This window comes from Sminthopsis crassicaudata, chromosome 3, assembly GCF_048593235.1.
Source record: "Sminthopsis crassicaudata isolate SCR6 chromosome 3, ASM4859323v1, whole genome shotgun sequence".
Lineage (NCBI taxonomy): Eukaryota > Metazoa > Chordata > Mammalia > Dasyuromorphia > Dasyuridae > Sminthopsis > Sminthopsis crassicaudata.
The window spans coordinates 216,545,823-216,562,072 of NC_133619.1; the positions used below are offsets into that span (position 1 = coordinate 216,545,823).

Genomic DNA, 16,250 nt, shown 5'->3' on the forward strand with positions numbered 1-16,250 from the left:
TAAATATGTCTTCTGTGTATATAGTGATGTATCACTATAACAAAGGAAGCCTGAAAAGCAGGATTTATCTTTGTCCCCTGATGTTGATGTTAAATGGGCTTTCATCATCCTTCAAAATCTTACACCAAATCTGCCATTGCTGAGTTTCAATTTTAGCTGACTATGTTATACTACAATCTTCATTATTCTCATTATACCTTTCTGGCCATTGTGGGACTGACCTTCCCCTCTCTATGTTCATTTTTATCTTATATGAACTTCTTAAAGTCACAGATCTCACTGCCCTTTGGGCAAGATTACAGAAGTAATGTTATCATTTTTCATTTTAGCCAGAAAATGACTTCAGTTGTCACCAAATCTTGTTCCAGCCAAAAGCAGGTCCTTGATTCACAAGATGATTTATAACACAAGACTATTTATCTGTATTTTCTAGATGATACACTTCCAGACAAGAGAAAAATAATAAATGGCTCTCTCTCCAAAGTAATTCCTTTCCATACATCCCTTATTTCTATTTGTCCCTCATTACTAGAAAGCTGGTTCTGAAATCTTTCCATTGTGCCTTCCTAAACATGGACGATGTAATTTAAAAAAAGTCTAAATGACATGGGACACAGTTATTTCAAGTTCTACATGCTAGATGAGCATATTAGAAATTTCCTTAAAATAGAAAATCAAAACAAAATTAAAAAAACCAACCCAGTGCCTCCTTAGAAATATAGGTGGAGTAGGTCATAAAATTCCAAGTCTCTAGATTTTTCATACAAACAAAACAAAATTTTGCCTCAGACTTCATATGGATTGGTGAAAAACAAGTAAGACTAAAGCAGAACAGAGGTACTCCTGGGTCAATCCTAGAACCAAGGAAAGAGCCTAGGATGGGGGTTCAACCTGGTGTAAAGTATAAACACCTCCAGACTAGCTTTGCAGAAACAGCAAGCAGGGAGCCCTGGGACTAGCTGGGTTCAGAATGAGTCTTAGCCTGAACCACAGGATCATTTACCTCCTGGATAATGTGGGGAGTCAGGGTCTGAATCCAGGAAGACTGAAGGAACCTCTGATGATTAGAAATGTCAGGTCCACGTAGGTTGCTGAGATGTGGCCTTGGGTGAGAGGGAACCAGCACATTTGTAAAAGCAGAAGCAGTAGTGCAGGGATACCGCTGACTGCAGGCACTTGAAGGAGGATAGAGCTTTTAGTCTGGGGTTCAAAAGTTTCCTCAATATTTAATTGAATGCTATTCAGCTCAACAAACTCTTATTATGCACTTACTATGTGCCCCAAGTAGTGCTAATTTCTGCAGATACAAAGATAATAATGAGACATTACCTATAGCCAAGCACTTGTATTCAATTAGGGAGATAAATATATACTAAGATAAATAAATAGAGTGTAACGGACAGAGGGTCTGTGTAGCCTGCTGTTGTCTCCAGAAGCTGCAGATAGCTCTCTGGGAGGAGATCTGCTGTGTCAACTCAAATTTCTTGGACAGATTCTTCTTCCTGTAGAGAGCTGACTTCCCTTCCTGCAGAGAGCTGCTTCAAGTCTATCTAGAGCAGAGACTCTATCTCTGGAGTGCTAAAGGAGAGCTGGAGGGGAGAGCTAAAGTGAAGCTGGGGGTATCATCCCCTTCTGTCCCCCAGGATTAGAGGTGCTTACATTAATAAATTCTCATTTAAAAAAGAACAGATTAAAAAAAGAACCTATGGGAATAGGGAAGATCAGCATTCATCTTCAGAGGTGGATTCTTCTACCCCAAAGAATAATGTTAATTGGCTACCTTCCCAGAAAGAATTTATAAAATAACTCACAAAAGACTTTAAAAATCAATTGAAATGGAGGATTTTTTTTTAAAGAAAAAACAATCCAATAAAAACAAGAAAATTATGAAAAGAAATGTTAACTAGAAAAGAAGATAGAATATTAAAGAAGAAAATAGTTCTTTGAAAATTAGAATTGGGCAAGGGGAAGCCAATGAAGTTATAAGAGACTAAGAAATAATAAAACAAAATAGAATGAAAAATAGAAAAGAATATGAAACATCTAAGAAAAACAACAAATCTGGAAAATGGATCAAGAAGAGAAAACATAAGAAACATTGGACTACCTGAAAGTTAGGACCAAAAAAAGAATCTTGATATAATTATATAAGAAATAATTGGGGCAGCTAGGTGGTTCAATAATAATAATTGGGGCAGCTAGGTAGGAGCATGTGCCTGAGGACTTAAGTTCAAATCTGGTTAAAGACACTTAACACTTCCTAGTTGTGTGACCCTGGGCAAGTCACTTAACCCCAATTGCCTGAGCAAATAATAATAATAATAATAATGATAATCAAAGAACATTGTCATTAAGTGATAGAACAAGAGGAGAAAATAGAAATAGAAAAAAATCTACTGATAGTCACCTCAAAGAGATCCTACATAGAAGACACAGAAGAATATTTTTGCTAAATTTCAAAACCCTCAGCTCAAAAAGGAAATATAAGAAACAAACAAAAAATACTCAAATGTGCTGGGACTACAGTTAGAATTGCACAGGATTTATCAGCAGCTATAAAGAAATTATATGTTGACAATCAAAAGAACTAAGCCTATAGTTAAAACAGTCATATCTAGCAAAACTAATCATGATGTTGAATGAAAAAAACACATTCAGCAAATTCGCAGATTTTCAGAACTTTGTCTCTAGTAATCCTGAACTCAATAGAGAATTTAACATATAAAAGCCAACATCAAAAATTAATCCCAAAGCATTCAAAAGGACAAATTGTGTTTTTTTACATAGAAATATAAACCATATGTTTAAGATTGACATCAATAAGGGGGTAATTCAGAAGAAAAATTGGAGCAGACCTGAGTATGATCTGACTAAAAAAAGCAAAACTAAGAAAAAGTAAAAATATTAATTATGCTATATGAATGAGGTTCAGAGAAATAACTGATATGGAGGCACTGGGAGTAGGGCCGGTAGTTCTGAAAACCTATTCATGTCAGAAATAAGGTTAAATAAATGTGTGTGTGTGTGTGTGTGTGTGTGTGTGTGTGTGTGTGCTCGCGCGCACCATGAAGAATATAGCACTCTCTAAAACCTATAAAGAAAAAAAGGGGGGAGAAGAATAAAGTGAGATATAAAAGGATTTGTACATTTATGGCAATGAAATGAGGTATGTAGATGAATGGGAATGGGATAAAGATGGAAGGAAAGGGTAGGAGAAGAAGATAAGAGAAGGGTACATTGGTGGAGGGAGATTTAGTAATAACAAGGCAAGTTAAGGAACAGAATTAAAGTAGAAGAATTAGCAAGGATAGAAAATTAGAGATATATACAAATACCATAACCAGAATCAGGAGTAGAATTTATTAGAAAAAAAAAAAAAAGTAGGACTAATAATCATTGATTTCAAAGTCAAATTTAACGATTCAATCAAGAGAGAAATCTACATTATACATCAACCATATTAATAGTTTTAGATGAATTTCTATATATGTGTAAGTGCATACGTATATTATGCGTGTGTGTATGTATGTGTATATATATATATAGATAGATATATGAATGTGTATGTGAAATAAACATATGTGAGCATGTGTGTGTATGTGTATGTATATATAAATATACCCATGCTTAACTGTAGCCTGCTTGGGGGGGGGGAGGTAGGGATGAAAGGAGAAAAATATAAGTAAAAGAATAAAGTAAGAAGTATACAGTAGAGAAATAACCTATTTAAGAAGCAAAGGAAGCAAAGAAAAGATGGGCGATCATGAATATAATCTCTTCTATTATTATATGTTTTCTTGAAATGGAAATTTATTGTCACATATTTTGAATCCTCTCTGATGTTCTGTGGGTACATGACAATGTTATCTTTTTGTTTTCTAATTTTCCTTTTTTGTCTTTTTCAATTTTTTTTATTATTTTGAATTTAGTTTTAAATATTTAAAAAAAACCTCAACAAATTATATAAAATTAAGGATTTATTACTTAGCAGATTGATACCACACAATGAGGTGACCAACTCTAATCAAAATATCAATCAATTAGCTTTTATATAAATTCTAACTTCCTTCATGTCAATACACATGAACATTTGTATCATTTACAATATTAAATTGTAAAACTGATAACTGATATGGAGGTGGCATAGCATATTAGTGAGCTCTATTTAAAATATAACCTCTGATACTTAACTGCTCTGTATGATAGGATTTCTATAGAATACTACAGTTTTGGTGTAGGGAACTCCATAAGCAGATTTTTTTTTTTTTGTACCAATGCAAGTCAACCTAAGACCAAATGATAGGTTTTGTCCTGTCCCTAAGGTCACACAGACAATACATGACAGTCTTCCTGTTTCTAAGGCCAACTTCCAATTCATTATTCCACATTGTATTTCATTTACTGTGTGGCAATAGAAATCAAGTCCATTAATCTTTGTTTATTTTATTCTACTCCCTCAAAGTAAAGCATTTTGGATCTGAAGTCAGAAGACTTGAATTCAAATCCTACTTCTTTTATTTGAACTTTGTCACTGTATGCAAATAGTTTACTTCTTTTCTAGAAGCTTTCAATTTGCTTCCTAAAGGGCTTGAATGAGATCATCTCTGAATAGACTCTGGTGTGGCCCTGAAGAACCAAGGGAAAATCAAGATCTTTGGGATATTTAAATGATTATTAATATAATAAATGTGATGTCATGATAGCTATGTTTTTAATTACTGCTCAATGTAGTCTTTGAGAAAATAATCTAATAATATATAAAATGGTGTCTGGGGCCTTTTTATTCTTTATTCTGATAAAAGCATGAATTATGTATGAATAGACAACTTCTGGAGGTTCCTTTTTTTTTTTTTTTTTTGTCTTCTTAGAAGCTTTTGAAGGCATACTAAAAATTTTATAAAGCACGAAAGTAAAAAACTTTTATTGGTAAAAATATTATTAGATTACTATTATCATTTACCAAATATTAACATTTAAAGCAAGTTAAACATTGAGAGTTTATCTACAGGGCACAAACATTAATGCAAATTTTCTGGTTATTTGCCAGTAGGCATATTACTAATTTTGAAAAATATGGGTAAATATGGGTAAAATTGTATTTTCTCACCTGATTAATCTTGTGTGTGGAATAATTGCTTCATTTTTCTTTATGTAGATTCATTCATCCAGATTGAGAGGACAGGAATGACTAAAATAATAGTCAGGAATAGCCCATGATTTCCCTCCCTCTTGAGGATACTAATCCATATATTCAATGAGGATATGCCTTTAATAATGCTTTAATGATGATCTTCATTGGTTGTCATGGCCAGATATATTTGTAACTTAGTGATTAACTTTCTGGTAAAGGGTCTGAATCAACTTTATTTAGCTTATTCTTTGGATGGGACACACATAATCCTTCAGTGCATGGACTTGAAGACTTTTCAGTGGGTGAAATCTGGCAGAACTTTCACTCCATTAATTTAGTCTTTGAGATCCAAGGATTATTGCCTTACTGTTAAATTATCTATTAGAAACTCAGATTCACATATTTCCCCATATTTGACATAGTCTCCTTCTTTATGTACTTTAGATGGTTATGGGAAAATATAGCGTATTTAAAGACTTTTCTATTTGGATCAATTTATGAATGAAAATGGCAAAAAAGGCAACAGCACATCTAGCACAACTGTTCAAAATCTGTTTTCAAAATAATGCAGGTATTGAAAAGAGAATAAAAAATATGGCCATTGAAGAGAACAGGCCTGAAGAAAAAAAAACATCCCCATAAATTTGAAGAAATTATTTAATTATATGTAATAAGTGATCTTCAAGAGAAAAAAGGGAAGTGGATTCGTATTAGGTAAGAGGAAAGAACAAACTTTGAATAAACTATTTTTAAAAGGTTGTGGAAGTATCTCATCATTTTTAATATCTTAGAGATAACTTTCTACTGATACTAAGTACACTTTACATATCCTGATTTGGAATCAGATATATTTTCCACCAAAGGTCAAATTTAGGAGGAAATTCAGATGGCATTGTAAAAGTAATGCATTACTTCTATCTGTCTCTTTCTGTCTTTGTCTCTTTGCTTGTCTATGTCTCTTTGTCTGTTTGCCTCTCTCTCTGTTTATTTGTGACTCTGCTGTTTTTTTAATTTTAAATTTTTTGTCACTTTTAATTTTAAAAATGTTTCAAATGTTTACATTTTTGTTTTATTTATTTTTATTCATTCATTCATTTATATATTTATCTGATCATTTATTTATTTATCCATTCATTTATTTATTTGTATATTTGTTTGATCATCTATTTATTTATTTATCTGTTTTTTTATTTATGGCTCTGTTTCTCTTGGCCTCTGTCTCTCTTGCCCTTTTTCCTTTTGTTTGAAGAGACTGGCTATCCCTACCCAGGCTTCAAGAGCAATTGTCAATCCCAAGACTTATTATTATGGCAGTTTTGACCTGTTGTTTAATACCAGATTGAATTCAGAAACCTGATTGGTTTTAACTTTCCTGCAGTTCAGTACTCCACAATTCAAGAAATCCACTAATCTCATCCTCCTTAGCAGCAGGGGACTCCAGACCTGTTCCATCATGCCTCTTAATACTGTCTTTTTAATGTCAACAAACGTTCTTCTAAGGCCTATTTTAGAGTTTGGCCTATTTATTAGAAGCTCAATTTTGTTAAGGAGTTTCTCTTTAATTCAATTTTCAGGTAGAGTCTAGGCAACTAAAGTATTTTTGAGTTCTCAGTCTATGACCTTATGATGCTATGTCAAATGGCTACACCATTTAGTCCTGGGTTACCTTTTCTTTCCATTTAAAAATGCAATTATGGCTATTAAAAAATCTAGCAAGAGAAGAGGTCAGGACTGGCATGTTGACCTGAATTCAGGAAACAGGTTGTACATTAACACAAGCTGTGCTCAGCTGTTATTGCAAGATGCTCCTGGAACTCCCTAGAGAATTATTCTTATGGCACCACAAACAACTCCAGGTTGGGTTTCAGAGCTTCTTTTCCTTTCTGTGAAATCAGATATTTATTTTCAATATATTTTAATAATAGATAGAGATAAAGATCTAGTCTCAAAGCTGCTAAGCAGGAAGATCTCCATTCAATATATATATATATATATTGGTAGTGTGACTCTGGGCAATTTAACCTCTCAGTTCCCAAGACATACAGTCAACCAATTGACCACCAACAAACATATTCAGTGTCCCCTAAGGTAAAAACTGTCCTGGGAAATGCATACAAATATATACAATATGTAGATGAGAGAATCTTTACTTGTAAGGAACTTGTATTCTAAAGGGAGAAACAACAAGAACATATATAAAGCATAAATAAGATAAGTATGAAAAGTATGACTATATTAAAGTGGTTAAATATTATGAATTTTGGGAAAGAGAGTGGTAACTATTAATAGCTGAGGGCATCAGGAAACCATTGTTTTGGCATGTTCCTGAAGGCTAAGTGTCTATTCAGTTCAATGTTTTTGAATGCATAAAATGCAGTGAGTATAATTGCAAATTAAATTATAGATTAGTGAAATTAAAGATGTTACCAAAGGTCATAAATCCCCTAAAATGTATTCACAGATCCTTTGGGGTTTATAGATAGTAGGTTAAGAATCCTTGCTTGTGGGGCTTGTGCTTGAGCTGCAGTCGAAAGAAAAGGGTGGCTCTATCAGGTGAAGCTAAGGAGGATATGCATTCTGAAGGGGCTCTTGTGACCTGCTCAGATTTCTTGGTGGTCCCATTTCACTTTCCCTTTCTTCCACTTTTCATCACAATTCACAGTGAAGGGAGCATATAGAGCTGCAGCTGGTAATAAAAGTCTGGTAATGCTGTCTGTCACTGCAGTGGACTCAACTTGAGAGCTTTGAATTCAATGAATAGAAACATCTTTGCTTGGATTTGAGACTTTTCTACAGATGTGAAGAGATTGGTTAGCTACATAATGTATCTGTTCAAGTGTGACCCTAAGAAGTGTTACAAGACACAGAATATATGAGTTGTGGGGCATATCACTGGAAAAAAAGAGATTCCATTGGACATAACTACCTCTTTTTTTTTTTTTTTTTTTTTTTTTTTTTTTTTGAGGCTGGGGTTAAGTGACTTGCCCAGGGTCACACAGCTAGGAACTGTTAAGTGTCTGAGGTCAAATTTGAATTCCGGTCCTCCTGAATTCAGGGCTGGTGCTCTATCCACTGCGCCACCTAGCTGCCCTGCTACCTCTTTTTTAAATTGCAGACCAAACATATCTCTCCTCCCCCTTTCACCCCCCCCCCCCCCAAATGTTAAACAGAAACTAGAAACCTACTTAATCTGGCAAGGCTTATTCCTCTTCAATTCTAAATGATTCTGGTAACTAAACTCTTTTCTAATGAATGTGAACTTTAGTTTTAATTTTAAACTTGGTAATTATTGTGACAGATCAAAGCCACAAAATTTCAGGAGACACTTTTGGTTGTTGCTCCAAAGGGCTATTAAAAGTGAGTGAGTGAATTAAAAACATGGTCTAGTAATCCTTATTCAGGATTATTTAGTTTGTAAATTATCTATGCCCTTTTTTCATCCTTTAGTTTATTTAAAAAACAAAACAAAACAACTTTTCCTAGACCTGACATTGTTATCTAGTATATCAAGTACTGTTTGCTATAAGGGAAACTCCATTTATGAAGAACAAAGAAAGAAATGGCTAAAAGTAAAGAAGGAAAATTTCAAAGTTGGTTAGTTATATTCCTTATAAAATCCTAAAAAACTTGAAGAAAACTTAATTTTTATAGATAAAATGAGGTATGGAGAATACTGTTGATTTTATTTATCCACTTTCTCAATTATCAGTTATGATAATAGTAATATTATATAACATAAAATGTTATAATATGTAATATAATGTATCATAAATTATACAATGTATTAAGTATATACTAATATAATAAATATTATATAAATAAAACAATAAAGCAGTCATTTATTAAGTCCATTGTGCTAATTACTAATGATACAAAGAAAAGACAAATGAAGAAGCAAAGTCTTGAAAGTTGGGTGAGGGGAAAGCCACAGGAGAATTAAGAACAAAAAAGTGGTTTAGAATAGCTATTATGATGACTGAAATAAGAAATCAATTGGAGAAAAGTAGAAGTATTGTCTTGCAGCAATAAGTATCCAGTTTTGATAAGAAAATAAAAATTTGGAGTGATCTAATTGGTACAGTTTTGTCATGTGTCTCAAATTCTTGCAGTATATGAATAAGAGCAAAAGAGGCAAAGTGTAGGAGATCAGAAAGACTAAGGTTAGATAAAATATGTTCAGTTGTAGGAAAAAGGAACAAGAAATTCAGGACTAAAACATTATGTAGGGTTGAATTGATTACTAAGGGGTCAAGCTTAGGAAAGATCATAAAAGCTGAGGAACTGGAAAGTCAGGATATTTGAAAGAACATCAATTTGTTAATTATAGTTCCTAATATGAGGACATCCAGAAGATGCAGAAGACTTTCTCAATGAGAAAGAAAATCCATGTGTTTAGTACTAATGACTACTTGGATTTAGATTAAGTGATCAATTTAGATAATGTGAAAGTCAATGGAACAGAAGATAGGTGATAGTAAGTAATAAATGGTAGAGTGTGAAAATATTAATTAGGGAAATGTATATTCTAATCCAACTGTGTAATGAGTGAGTCAAAAAGAAGGAGAAAATATAGTTAATACTGAAAAGGTTAGCCAGGGATTCAGGATCACTAGGAAGGATCCAGTTCTCAACTAGGACTTAAGATAAAAGGAACTAGAGAGGAAGCGATTTAAGATAAGATGTTTGTTAATTATAAAGCTATTTAAGAAGGGACAGCAGAAGTGGGCAGATCTGGAGTAGGAACCCTTGGATGGGCTAGTGTTGAGTTTTGTGTGGGAGAAGCAGTATACAACCAGACTGGGGAAAGGGATTCACAGGAATGGTTGGGAATTTTCTAAATTATTAGGGAATGAGTTCAAATAAGAGTATTGTTAGATACTAGAGTTAGAAAATGTAACATCTGAGTCTTATATCTTATCTGTACATCTTTAGAGGCACAAGAACTCGTGTAGAGGCAATTAAAATATAGAAAAATAATGGAAATTACCTCTATTCTTTGAATCATAGATTTGCAACTGAAAAAGATCTCAGATGCCATGTTGACCAATACCATTATTTTGAAAATGAGAAAACAAAAGCCCAGGAGGTGGAGAAGTATGTTAAGTGATTTTTTCATGTTCTCATGTTTTCATGAGTGATAAATGTCAGAGGATATTCTTGAAAATTATATGCATTTGGGAAAAGAAAATACTATTGAGAAAATCTATATCTGCAAATTCCATAGCTTATTCACTCTCTACATTATGTGTATATAAGTGACATGCTAGAACTCTGGCTCCTTTCTTTTCCTTATCATACATTTCTAAAACTGTATCTCTTTTGTTGCTTTTTGAGCAAAGGTTACCACTGGAAATATTCTATAATCTGTGCCCATCATGCAAATGCTTATAACCTTGTGAGGTAAGTGATATTCTTATCCCTATGTAGCAGATGATTAAACTAAGGCTGAGAGAGGGTAACCCAAGGTTTCATAATCAGTTAAGTGTTTGACCTGGATGTGAACGGTGCTCTGTGGAATACTTATATAAATGCCAGCTATTACTACTAATCTGAAAGTCCTAGATAGTGTTTGGGAAGTCTGGTCATAAAATAAATGTAAGAGGTTAGATTGAAGGGTGAAAATGTTCTTTCTAAAAAATGCTTTTTTCTCAATAGTATTTTCTTTTCCCAAATACATATAATTTTCAAGAATATTCCTCCCTCTCTTACCTCCCCCTTCCTCAGGACAATAATCAATCCAATATAGGTTATATATGTATAACCTTCAAAACACATGTCCACATTTGTCATGTTGTGCAAGAAAAATCAGACCAAAAGGGAAGAAAAACACAAGAAAAAAGCAAAGAAACAAAAAACAAAAAGGTGAAAATATTATACTTTGATCCACATTCAGTCTCTACAATTCTCTCTTTCTGGATGTGGGTGGCATTTTCCATCCCAAGTCTATTGGAATGTCCTGGACCACCACATTTCTGAGAAGAGCTAGGTCTATCATAGTTGATCATTATATAATCTTGGACAGTGTTTTGCAGAGCTAGGAGAGGTCTTTGTTAAGTACTCACTCCAACAGCTGCCTGAGAGAATGGTTATCTTTCACTCTTGTGTATATAGAACTAACAGTTTCTCATTGTGCTCCACTAGCATTATCTAGCAAGGGCTTCTTCTTCTCATGGTTGAGGAACCTGAAATGAAATCAGAACACTCACAGGGTTCTTACCTTAGGATCCATCAATTTAAATTTTTAATTATAATTATATTTCAATGTAATGAATTTCCTTTGTAATTATATATAACTTATTGAATGTTTTTGGAAGCATTAATAGAAGGATTCCAGAGGGTTCACCAGACTCACAAAGGGGAGACATGACACAAAAATTAAGAATTCTTATTTTGGGAGCTCCTGGTTCAGGTTTCTCATTGCTACAATAATCAACGGCATAATAGGGAATTCCGGTGATAAGAACTGAACCTATGATTCAATTAAACGTTTTTTTTTTTTTTTTTTTCTTTTTCTGAGGCTGGGATTAAGTGACTTGCCCAGGGTCACACTGCTAGGAAGTGTTAAGTGTCTGAGACCAGATTTGAACTCCGGTCCTCCTGAATTCAGGGCTGGTGCTCTATCCACTGAGCCACCTAGCTGCCCCCTAAATGGGGTTTTGCTTTAATGTTAAGGAAGGAAACATTTATTAATTGCCTACGATGTTTCAGACACTGTGCTAAATGCTTTGCAAATACCATCATATTTGGATTCTCACAACCACCCTTGGAAGTAGGGGATTTTTTTTTCTCTATTTTACAATTGAGGCAAACAAAGGTTAAAAGAACTATCCAGTATCACACAGCAGTAAAGGTCTGAGGCTGGATTTGAACCTAAGTCTCCCTGATTCTATGTCCTGAGCTCTAGCCACTGCATTATCTAGCTGAGTTGAATTGACCTCTGGTGATAAATCATATTATTATATAGTTTATTATTAAGTTATTAGTATAGTTTAATTAGCTTAGTAAAGTAGAAAGTATGGTACACTGGCAGCCTAGGGGCTTGGGTTCTGATCCTAGTTTTGCTATTAACACTGGGTAGCCATAGCCAAATCATTTAGTTTCCTCGTTTATCAAGTGAACTAGCTGGATTTTTAAGGTCCCTTTTAATATTCTAAGATTTATTAAAGACTTTTTTTTTTTCTGTATGTCAGGAATGAATTTATTAGAAACATCGAAAGACTTAGATAATATATTCATGTGGATAAAGGCACTGAGAGCCATTATTCACACACACACACACACACACACACACACACACACACACACACACACACACACACACACACAAACATACTTTTCTCAAATTGATACAATTGACTTTTCTATTAAAGCGGAGATTTTTTACCTTTGGTCCATGAACTTTTTGTTTGTTTTGCTGAGGCATTTGGGGGCAAGTGACTTGCCCAGGGTCTAGGAAATGTTAAGTGTCTGGGGTTAGATTTGAACTCAGGTCTTCCTGACTTCAGGGCTGATGCTCTATCCACTGTGCCACCTAGCTGCTCTCATGAACTTGTTTTTAAAAATATTTCTATAACTGTATTTCAGTATAATTATTTTGCTTTCCAATCCTTTAAATTTTACCTAAAAAGGAGTTCAAAGTCTTCATTAAACTGTCAAAGGGGTCCATGATACATATTAAAGACCCTTGGATTCAAGGAACCTAAGATAGAAAGAACTCACATTTTATAATGTCTTTAAATTTACAAACTGCTTTCCTCAACAATCCAATGAGGTAGGCAGGTCTGTTAATATCATTTCTATTTTCCACATGAGAAAATAGAGGGTTTTTTTTAAAGGCCCACAACTGGTAAATGGCAGAACTCAGCCTTAATCCCAGATGTTCTTCTAATAGCTCCCACAATTTTTCTGGCATACTACATTGTTTAAAAAATGCAAATGCAAATTCAAGAAGCATTTATTAAAAATGTTCTGTATGGGGAACATGCTAAATGAGATGCTTAGGGACATACATACTTATGTAAGACAGGTTTCTAATAATATTATGCAAAATACACAACATTAAGAAGTAAGTCCTAAGTAAGAATGAAAGATCCTTTTCTGAGTTTCATGCTCTTCCATTTGATTAGTATCTTTAAAGACAATTTAAACATTTTTGAGAGGGACAGAATGGTTATTCTCAGATATATGTTAAGAAATCTGTGCAATTATTGATTGAAAAGTCTGCATAATGTTTTTTTCCCTGATGGTAAACAAATGTTTGAGCTCCATGGCACCAAATGAGTAGGGTTAAGAAGACATAATTTAAACACTGCCCTTTAGTTTTTCATGTCACATATGAAAAATAGCACTCATGCCCCTCATTCCCTCTCATTGTGCAGTATGAGCAGATTGTGCCCTTAGGTTTTTCTAGCCAGATGTCTGAGGTACAAGCATTGGCAAAGGATTGAAAATGAAATATTTGCAAGGTTCATTTCATGGGCACAGAACATAATACAAGCACATTGGCAAACCCTTCAAACAGGCCAATCCTTTTGAAAAGCAGAGGAGGAAAGCTGAAAATGTTGGCAGATTGTTGGGAAGTCCTACTCAAAATTTGCTTCCTGACAGCAATTTTTACAAAGGTATAAAAAGTGTGACTAAGAGATAATAAATAGATGTGAAGTTTGATTGTTACACAGATAATTTCAATAATTATTTTTGGTTTTTGTTCAGTTGTGACCAAGTCTTTGGACCCCATTTAGGATTTCCTTTGCAAAGATACCAGAGTAGATTGCCATTTCCTTCTCTAGTTAATTTTACATGGTTAAGTGACTAGCGCAGAGTCATACAGAGTATTCTAGTTTTGAACTGAAGATGTTGAATCTTCCTGACTTCAGGCCTGGAACTCTATTCGTTACCACAGCACCTACAATAATCATAATCATTGAAATCATAACTGTCATTTAGATAATGCTTTAATATTTTCAAAGTGCTTTAGAAACATTATCTTATCATCCCCACAGCAACCTTGGGACATAAATATTATAATCAATCCCAGCTAGGGAGTAAGTGAATGAATAAGAGTCATATAAAGAGGCTGGGTTTGAACTCCATTCTCCCTGCCTCCAAGACCAGCTTTTTATCCACTGTTCTACCCAGATTATATAGTTTATATAACTAAAAGATGCAGAAGGTTACATCATAGCTTGTTATCTTGGGGATAGAGGAGGGGGGCAAGGAAAACATTTTTGCAAAGTTTTGCAAAGGTGAATGTTTAAAACTATCTTTGCATGTATATGAAAAAATAAAATACAATTAAAGAAAAAGAAAAGATTTACAAGAAGCTGACTGTTTTTTCTACAGAGGATTTATGGGAGAGGGAAAATCTTCCTGACTCTAGGTCCATTGCTGTCTACTGAGCCACCTAGCTGTCTCTATATTTCAATAAAAACTTACATAATTAATTATTTCACATAGGCACAGAATTATTATAAAACAATGGCAAATGAATAGAAAACTGTATTCAGTGAAATGCAAGTTTGTACTATGAAATGGTAAAAATTTATACTATGCCACAAATGTAGACCAAACAATGTCTTCTCTCTACCATAAACTAATCAATTTTTGGCTACTTTGTGTAGCTGTAAATAGATCTAGGGAAACCCACCAATTAATAAGCATTTATTAAGCACCTGCTATATGCCATGCATCATGCAAGGTGTTGGGTACAAATAGACAAAAAGTAAAGATGAAAATTATGGATGGTTTATGGTGTGTACTGATAGAAAACAACCCTGCACACATAAGAACCAAGGCTCATCAAAGCATCTAAATATAGCATGTCCCCCAAATCTTTTATGGTATAAAAAATGAAATACCTTCAAAAATACCTTTTATTTTGGGTATTTCTGATTCTCTCTCTGTCTGTCTCTGTTTCTGTCTTTCTGTCTATATGTCTGTCTCTGTTTCTGTCTCTGTACTCTTTTTTTCTCTTTGTATCTTTATCTGTGTCTGTCTACCTCTATCTCTATCTTTTTGTCTCTGTCTCTTCAGTCTTTTTTTTTTTTTTCTGTCTGTCTCCCTGTCTATGTCTGTATCTCTCTGTCTCTTCCTCTCCCTTTTCCTCTTCTCTCTCTCTCTTTCTCTCTCTCTCTCATAATACATACAGAAAAGCATTTAGTAGAAGCAGCAAAGTATAATAGAAAAAGGATTGGCTTTAAAGTCAGAGAATTTCAACTCAAATTCCATTTCTACAATTTACTCCCTTGGTGATCTTAGGCGGGTCACTTGATTTTCTGGATTTCCTCCATAAAATGAAGAGTTTGGATGAAATGATCTCTAAGGCATCTCTCATGGATAGCTAAAAGATAACTCAACTTCATATAGACAAGCACCTTGTAATCAAGGCACTAAGGATAGATGATATATTTAATGTGGCAATCTTGCAAAGTGATCCTTCTTCCACTTAATGTGCATTGAGATATTACCATTGTATTGTTAAGATTAACTTTGTTTAGCTTAAGTCGCTATTATAACTCACACATTTAAATCTTGAATGAAACAAACAAACAAACCTAAGTTACTATAAAAATAATTTACAGCAAATTGCTCATAATACAAAGAAAAATTATCATCACAGTGAATTCAAACTTTCTGGCAAGCTAATCCAAAGGAGTTTTTATGAATGTGTTTCCACATCATAATATAATCTTATGATGAAAACTAGTGCCCACTAGAACAGAGGATGTTTGGCAGTTTGAAGTGAAAATCATTTAGTCCATAAATGACAGGTATACTGATAACATCATACATGTAGTTTCACACACACAAAAAAATGACTTCAGGTGAAATAACATTTCAGGACATTCTTAGTTCCTGGAACAATAATATAAAATACTATGCTCATTCATGTTCTCTAACTCACTGCAGCAAGGTAGTCCTTTTCTGTTTTTCTCATTGATTTCCTAGGTTACTATTCATAGAAATTATTGCAGACCTCTTTACTCTTCAAGGATCCCACAAGTTTTCTTCTCCCCTTCCTTTTCCTCCCCTTTCTATCTGCTGAATCTTTGATGTTATTTTCTTGTTCTGTGTGTAAAGAAGTTAGATAATCTATTTTAAGAACTTTTTTTGTTATCGT

The 16,250-nt window shown here is 33.8% G+C and overlaps 1 protein-coding gene and 1 long non-coding RNA gene across 3 annotated transcripts in view; one reads left to right on the plus strand and one right to left on the minus strand.

The window, feature by feature from the left end:
* The window catches only part of LOC141561028 (uncharacterized), a 45,953-nt gene extending 45,466 nt beyond the window's left edge, over positions 1 to 487 (plus strand). Inside the window, exon 5 of the long non-coding RNA XR_012487938.1 lies at positions 330 to 487. This is a non-coding gene — a long non-coding RNA (uncharacterized LOC141561028). The remainder of the gene's footprint in view (positions 1 to 329) is intronic.
* The window catches only part of GLRA2 (glycine receptor alpha 2), a 304,778-nt gene that overhangs the window by 19,996 nt on the left and 268,532 nt on the right, over positions 1 to 16,250 (minus strand). The gene's annotated exons all lie outside the window — the stretch shown is intronic.